The sequence below is a fragment of the Apium graveolens genome, chromosome 8 (assembly GCF_009905375.1).
Source record: "Apium graveolens cultivar Ventura chromosome 8, ASM990537v1, whole genome shotgun sequence".
NCBI classification, from domain to species: Eukaryota; Viridiplantae; Streptophyta; class Magnoliopsida; order Apiales; family Apiaceae; genus Apium; species Apium graveolens.
The window spans coordinates 238,691,824-238,698,926 of record NC_133654.1 but is presented as its reverse complement, the minus strand read 5'-3'; positions in this window follow the sequence as shown (position 1 = coordinate 238,698,926).

Below are 7,103 nucleotides of genomic sequence, written 5' to 3'. Positions count from 1 at the left end.
TTGTTGGAAAAGTTGGTCAAATTGTATTTGGATGAGATTGTGATGCGTCACGGAGTTCCTGTATCTATCGTGTCTGATAGAGATCAAAGGTATAACTCGAGATTTTGGAGAAAATTTCATGATCATTTGGGAACTAAGCTAAAAATGAGCACGGCATATCATCCGCAAACTGATGAACAAAGTGAAAGGACAATTAAGATAATTCAGGATATGTTGCAAACTTGTGCAATAGATTTCAAAGGAAATTGGGACGATCATTTGCCGTTAATTGAGTTTTCCTACAACAACAGTTATCACGCGAGTATTGGCATGCCGCCTTATGAAGCGTTGTATGGAAGAAAATATAGATCCCCTACGTATTGGGACGAAGTTGGTGAACGTAAATTAATTGGCCCAGAGCTAGTTCAACAAATGAAAAAAAAGGTGGAAATGATTCGAAAAAGATTAATTGCAGCTCAAGATTGACAAACAAAGTACGCAAATCAAGAATGAAAAGATGTGCAATTCGAACCTCGAGACAAAGTCTTGTTAAAGATATCTCCTTGGAAAGGTTTAACCAGATTCGGAAAGAAAGGGAAGTTGAGTCCTAGGTATATTGGACCATTTGAAGTACTGCGACGAGTTGGGAAGGTGACATATGAATTAGCGCTACCTCCGCAAATGCAACATCTACACAATATATTTCATGTGTCTCTTCTAAAGAAGTATAATGCTGATGCGAGCCATGTGATCGAATTGGAACCAGTGGAAATTCAACCAGATTTGTCTTATGTGGAACAACCAGTTCGAATCTTAGACCGAAAGGAGAGGACGCTTAGAAATAAAGTTGTACCTCTAGTTATAGTGTTGTGGAGAAATCTAATAGTGGAAGAATCAACTTGGGAATTAGAAAGTGAAATACAAGAAAAGTATCCCCATCTATTTGCTTAGACTAGATTTTGGGGACTGAATCCTTTTAAGGAGGGTAGATTGTGACGACTGAGAATTTCGCGACGTAATTAAGTGAATAAAGTATGATTTATGTGATATGATTATAAATTATGTGCTTAAGTGTTGATTAATTGTTTTTATGGTATATAAGTATCTGGGAACGTAGGTAGAAGCTTTCCAAATTAAAGAGTCAGCTTAAGAGTTAAGCTGTGTTGTCGGGCCGTCAAGTAGAACGGAACCCGTCCTAAAAAGGGATTAAAGTATTTAAAATATGAATTATGTTTTATTATGTGAAATGAATGTCAAAGTAAAGTATTGCGTTCTATTGACGTGTCGGTCGATAATGATATTGTGAAGCGTAATTAAAACGCTGAGCGTCGGGCCGTTAGGCAGAACGTGACCCGGTACGCGTAAAAAGGAATAATATTAAAGAGGGAAATTTTTTATGATCAGACATGAGTTGTGATGTGTGCGTATATGTGATTGCTTGTCTGTATACGAGAATATGTGATCTGTTAATATTTTTATGGATATAAGGGAATTATTTTATTTAAATAAGGTTTATTTAACCTTTGCACATTTTTACAAAATTATCTGAGTAAGGTAAAGGCATGAGATTTGTTTTGTTATCTTTGAAATAGTCCTAGAGACTTTCTAAAAATGATAGACGGATTTATTTCATGATCGTTGCATTTTAAAATGGTTTTTATGTATGAAAATGCTATTTTTAGCATAAACTTGTAAAAAACATATAAAATCAACCGTACGCTCAAAAGTTTATTATGAGTAATGGTTGGAAAGCTAATTTCAAGATCCACGTTTTAAAATTATCATTCATATCAAATTCATCTTTTACGAGAGAGATATTAGCAAACCGAATTCGTTTTTTAGAGAATAAAGGGTGAATTTGAAATAGAATGGCCTAATTACTAAACTACCCTTCCTTGGTAGTATATAACCCACCCCACCACCTCTTTCTTTCTTTTCTCACCCAAGCACTCCTCTTTTCTCCTTTCTCTCATTTTTCTTTCTCCCTCTCGGGACTTCTCTCTCTCTCGGTACACTCTCTCTTCAATCTTTCTCTTGTTCTTCATCCTATTTTGATTATAAGACCATAATTGTGTGAGATTTTGATTTATCTATCCATATATATATGTTACTATCTTCAAGGTTTTTGAAAAATCCAAAGTTGGATTTGGTGGTTTGATTCGGTTTTCATGAAAATAAAAAGGGTTTTGATTCTTAAGTGATTTGAAGTGAAGATATGTGTTTGCATGTGTGTATTTACTTGTGTAAATTGATGGTTGAAGGTTTGAAACCCCACCGAATGGGGGAACCACCGTGAAGCCACCGCCACCGGTGATGAACTCCGGTGAACCGGTGGTGAGTGATGATGTTAAAAGAAAACTGAGCTCTAGTTTCTTTAAATCAATTTTTTGTGTTTGCATGTGGTATTTTGATGAAAAACTGAATGTAATTGTAGTTTCAAAAGTTATTGAGTTGATTTTATTGGTTATGGATGTTTATTCTAGGATAATGTTAAGAGATTAGGGTGATTAAAGATGCAAGGATTTGTAATTATGTTTGCATGTGTGGTTTCTTTAAAAAAAAGGTCGGATGGCTCTTGATCTTTGGGAAGATCAACTTGATTTTTGTTGGTGTAAATGATCTATTGACAATTTTTTTATAAATTATAGAGTAACTAGATTGAGTTGAGGTTTAGAGGTCCAAAGTGATGCATGCATGTTTCGATTCTTGAAAATTTCGAATGTCCTTACTTGTTTTTAAGAAATTAAGTTGTATTATGTGTTAAAATGAGTGATCATCCATGTTTAGGTTTAAATTATGAGTTTTAATGAGTTGTAAGAATGAAATTGAACTAGATTGGGATGATATACTTGATGCATGTCAATTAAGAGCTTTGCATGTTTGATTCTTGTTTGTGTTAAGTGATAAGGCCGAATAGGCCATAGGAATTCAAAGTCAAAAGCTTGATTTTGATAATTGAAAGAATTATTGGGTGTGTATATATGAATATCTATGGATTTGTTTGTCTGATTGTAGTGTGAGGTTCGAATTAAGGAATAAAAGAAGAGGGAACTAAGTTGATTAATTTTAAAAGCTATAAGTGATAGTTATGGTCGTAAAGATTTAGTTGCGAATGAATCGTGTACTCGTATGAGTTATAATCGTTTGATTTGAAGAATAGTCAAGATTAAGGCAAGTATAAGTTGGTTATTGAGTATATAAAGATATTAAGGATATGAGAAAAGAATGTGTTATGTGCTATGTGCATGTGTGTATAAACTATACTCGTATAGTTCGAGTCGAGAGTATAATTGAGCTATCATATTGAGTGAACGTTCCGGGAACGAGAGTTGAGAAACTAATTAAGGTTTTGGTTTTGATTGTAGATTCGGAGCGTGAGGGCATTCAGGCTAGGAAAGGGAAAGGTATACTAGGTGGCAGTAGTTCAACCTTCAGGAAAGCAAATTCAGGCAAGTAACTCTAATTACTTATGTAAATGGTTATAGAGAGGATATTGTTCATGCCATGTAGAGTATTGAACTGTTAAAGTAATGAACCCCTGTTATTGATTCGAGATACCCTGTCTTTGATCTTGTGAAATTTTTATTGATAATCTTATTGATCCAACCCCTTTGGTAACTCTTTTTCCTATTCTAATTATTTGATATACCATGAACTGTTATAAACCCTATAAGTACCTTTACGAACCCCTTATAATGATGCTTCATTCCTTGTTTACCTTATTCCATATTGACCCTTGAAATGGTTTGATTTCCCTAACTTGAGTACCTTGTTATCATTGATCAAGATCCCTAGAATTGAACTTTGCTTATCCCTGATTCATTCTCTTAACTTTGAAATTCTTAAAATTGAACGTAAGAATGAGTTTCGACTTGAAAAAGTCCGAATGCTTTCATATTCCTGGTAAATGTAAAATGAATTTAGTAAACCTATCTTTTTCCAACTCAAGGTTTTCCAGATGAATTCCTGATGGATTGGATTGGGACGTAAGAGGCTAGTGGGACTAGTCCAGTCGTAGTAAGAGGCTAGCGGGGCTAGTCCAGTTTAAGGCTGAAATTATGCCATTGGTACCTTAAAGACCGGATGGAGTTCGGTACCGGCTGATCACCCGTATTATTATGAAATGAAAGATAAAGTGGTCCAATCAAGGGTTCCATAATGATTTTAAAAGGAATTGAAATTTCATTCAGTAAATGATTCTTTGAAAATGAAAAAGATTTATATTGCTTTGAAAAGAGTTGATTGTGATATTGGGGAGCTTACAGTTTGTGAACCCTGATTTTTGATTCTGTTAATCATATAATTGATTCCTTATAATGAAAGGATTTGTCGCTTTCCATTTGAAAGATCTGTTTTGATCCTTAAATGATTTGTGATGAATGTCGGCTTTCACCCTGCTTTGAGCCTTGTTCCTTGAAAGCCCAAAATTTTCTTCATAACCCCTTTTTATAAACTGAAAGATAGAAATCTGCCACCTAGAACTGTTAAAGTAGAATGCCCTGAGATTAGTAAACTATATTGTGGATTTTATATTGTAGAACTGCTGTTTAGTTACTTGCTCAGTTTTATACTCATATGTTTTGTTTTAATCTAACCATGGCAGTTAAGCAAGAAGATGGACAGGCTTAGGCGCACTGCTCGTAAGAGCGTACCTGGTGGGTCCTATCGTGTTGAGGGCTTCCGGTTGCCAGAGCAGGTAGTAAAGTTTTTGAGTGAGCAAGCGCTTATCCAGAGAGTTGTAAAGATACAATGGGTTATCTGTCGGTTCCAAGCCGGGATCGACTATGTATATTTGATTTTATTTTGGGGTTGTAAGTTATATTTTATGGTTGGTAGTTGTAATCTTGTCTCATACTTTATTCTGTTTGATCATGTTAGTAGCTAATCGGGGTTTATGTTTATTTAATTAGTAGATTTAAGGTGTGTGGGTCCTCATTTCCTAACCCCGAGATTGAGGGCGTCACAGTTTCTAACTCTTGGTGAGTTTTCATGTGTACCGTGATATAGAGGTGCTTGGTGTGTGATATTGTTGTGTTTTTGCTTTTTATGGTGAGGATAGTGATGATTATAGTTTGGGAAGAGTGATTCATGTGACTGATGAGGAGAGTTGGTTAATGATCTCCCATCAATGGTATCAATGAGAGGGAGAAGCATAGGTGTTTTCCTAAGGTGAAAGTGAGAGTGTCTAGAGTCCATGAAAGAGGACAGTGAATGCACAGAGAAGAAATGAAGTGAAGTTCATGTTTGTTTATGTGTGTGATACAATGCATGCAAAACAGTGGTCTTATTAAGAGTTCAAAGAACTCCTGTTATGACATAGTGGATTAGAATAAAGAATAAGCATATGTATGTGTGTGCATGGTATGCAAATGCATAGTACAGATTTTAAATGCATAGCACGTATGGATGACCTCATGTTAGTTTGTCAACAAAACACTCAAGTAATAAGCACAAAAATCACATGCATTGTCTTACTTAGACACTTACTTCCAATTTTATTTAAAATTATGTTGACTTCTACTGACTGCATTTTATTTTAAGTTATTTTTATATGAAGACATTTATGAAAGAGGATATGCAGTGCTTATGTATGCAAGGTCTGTGTAGAGAGTTCAATAAATAGAACTCTCAGGGCTGTGCAAATGCATTTAATGAAGCATGCATTAAAGATCTATGAGTGTTTATTAAAATATTCCTTTTATAAACAAAAGGGTGCTAAAAGAATAGATATTATACAAAGAGACATGGGTTCATTAAATAGGTGTAGTCAGTTTGTAAAATTGTGAATTAAATGACCAAGACTCAACTGTTCATGATTGATGTGACTGATTTTGAATTCTTTTAGACCATTTAATTTCCACTCATATAAACATCAACAACCAAATAACACATGTAAACATCCATACACACATATAGAGGATGCCAGCAACCAAGTAAAGCCATAAACAACTTCTCACAAATAAAAGATGCAAAAATGATCTTAGTTCCTATTTGTGGTCGTTTCACCGGTGATCCAGATACTGGGATTCTCTAAGGGATTCCCAGCCAGGTCTTAGTGTCAGGGCATTGTGTGTGTGATTTATACTACATGAGGAATGCAATAAGTGCTTTTTATCAATCAACAAGTAATTTCAACAAATCTGCTCAGCCAAGTAAATAAAAACTCATGTTTCATTATAAGAACCCTGAGTACTACACATAACCGACTTAAGTTAATTATCATTCCACTGTGTTATCACAAATTCACATTTGATTTATTCAAAACAATCAATCATTTAAGTTTAACTTTTATATTAATCTACTTCTCACTGTATCTCATCAAGATAGAGTATAAACTGTTGTAATTCACATAGTCAAGAATCAGTATAACACATCACAGAGAACTTTCAAAATCATCTCATTTCAAATGAGCATTTAAAATAGACAGTCACTGATTTGATTAAAGTCCGTACCATAAGTATTATTACTTCACAAATGTTAACAATCATTTATTTAATCACCAACCAATCTTAATACCCTGATTCACATCTTCATTTTAACATTTTTAAGTGACCAAGACTAGTCATACATCTTTAAATGATTAACAATTTATCATGTTAATTCCAACAGTCAATTCATTTATAGCAAGGAAATATATTTGACTTAATTAGTGAATTACTTATAAAAACCAGTTAAATCAAACAAATAAACAATCATTCAGAGATCATATACTAAGCATATAACAGGCCAAGTCACATTTCTTAATACCAGTTCAAAGCAAATCATTTCAATTGGTTTAGTAACTCAATCTATAAAAAATTTCATACACCAGAAATAACAGCAACTGATTCCTGACTCTTTAAAAAGAAAACAACCTAATTAAGCACAAATAATCCTTTAAACTGATATAAACAATTCAAAAATAGAGTTTAATCAGTTAAGTCAGGATAAATATAATCAACACACTGCTGATAATTCAACTAATCCAAAACAAATTGAATTCTATATTTAAATTAAGATAAATATGTCAATACATCACTGGCAATTTCAAATAATCCAACACCAATCGAGTTTAACATTTTAAATCAGGATAAATCTATTAATTTACCACTGATAATTTCAAATAATCCAACACCAATCGAGTT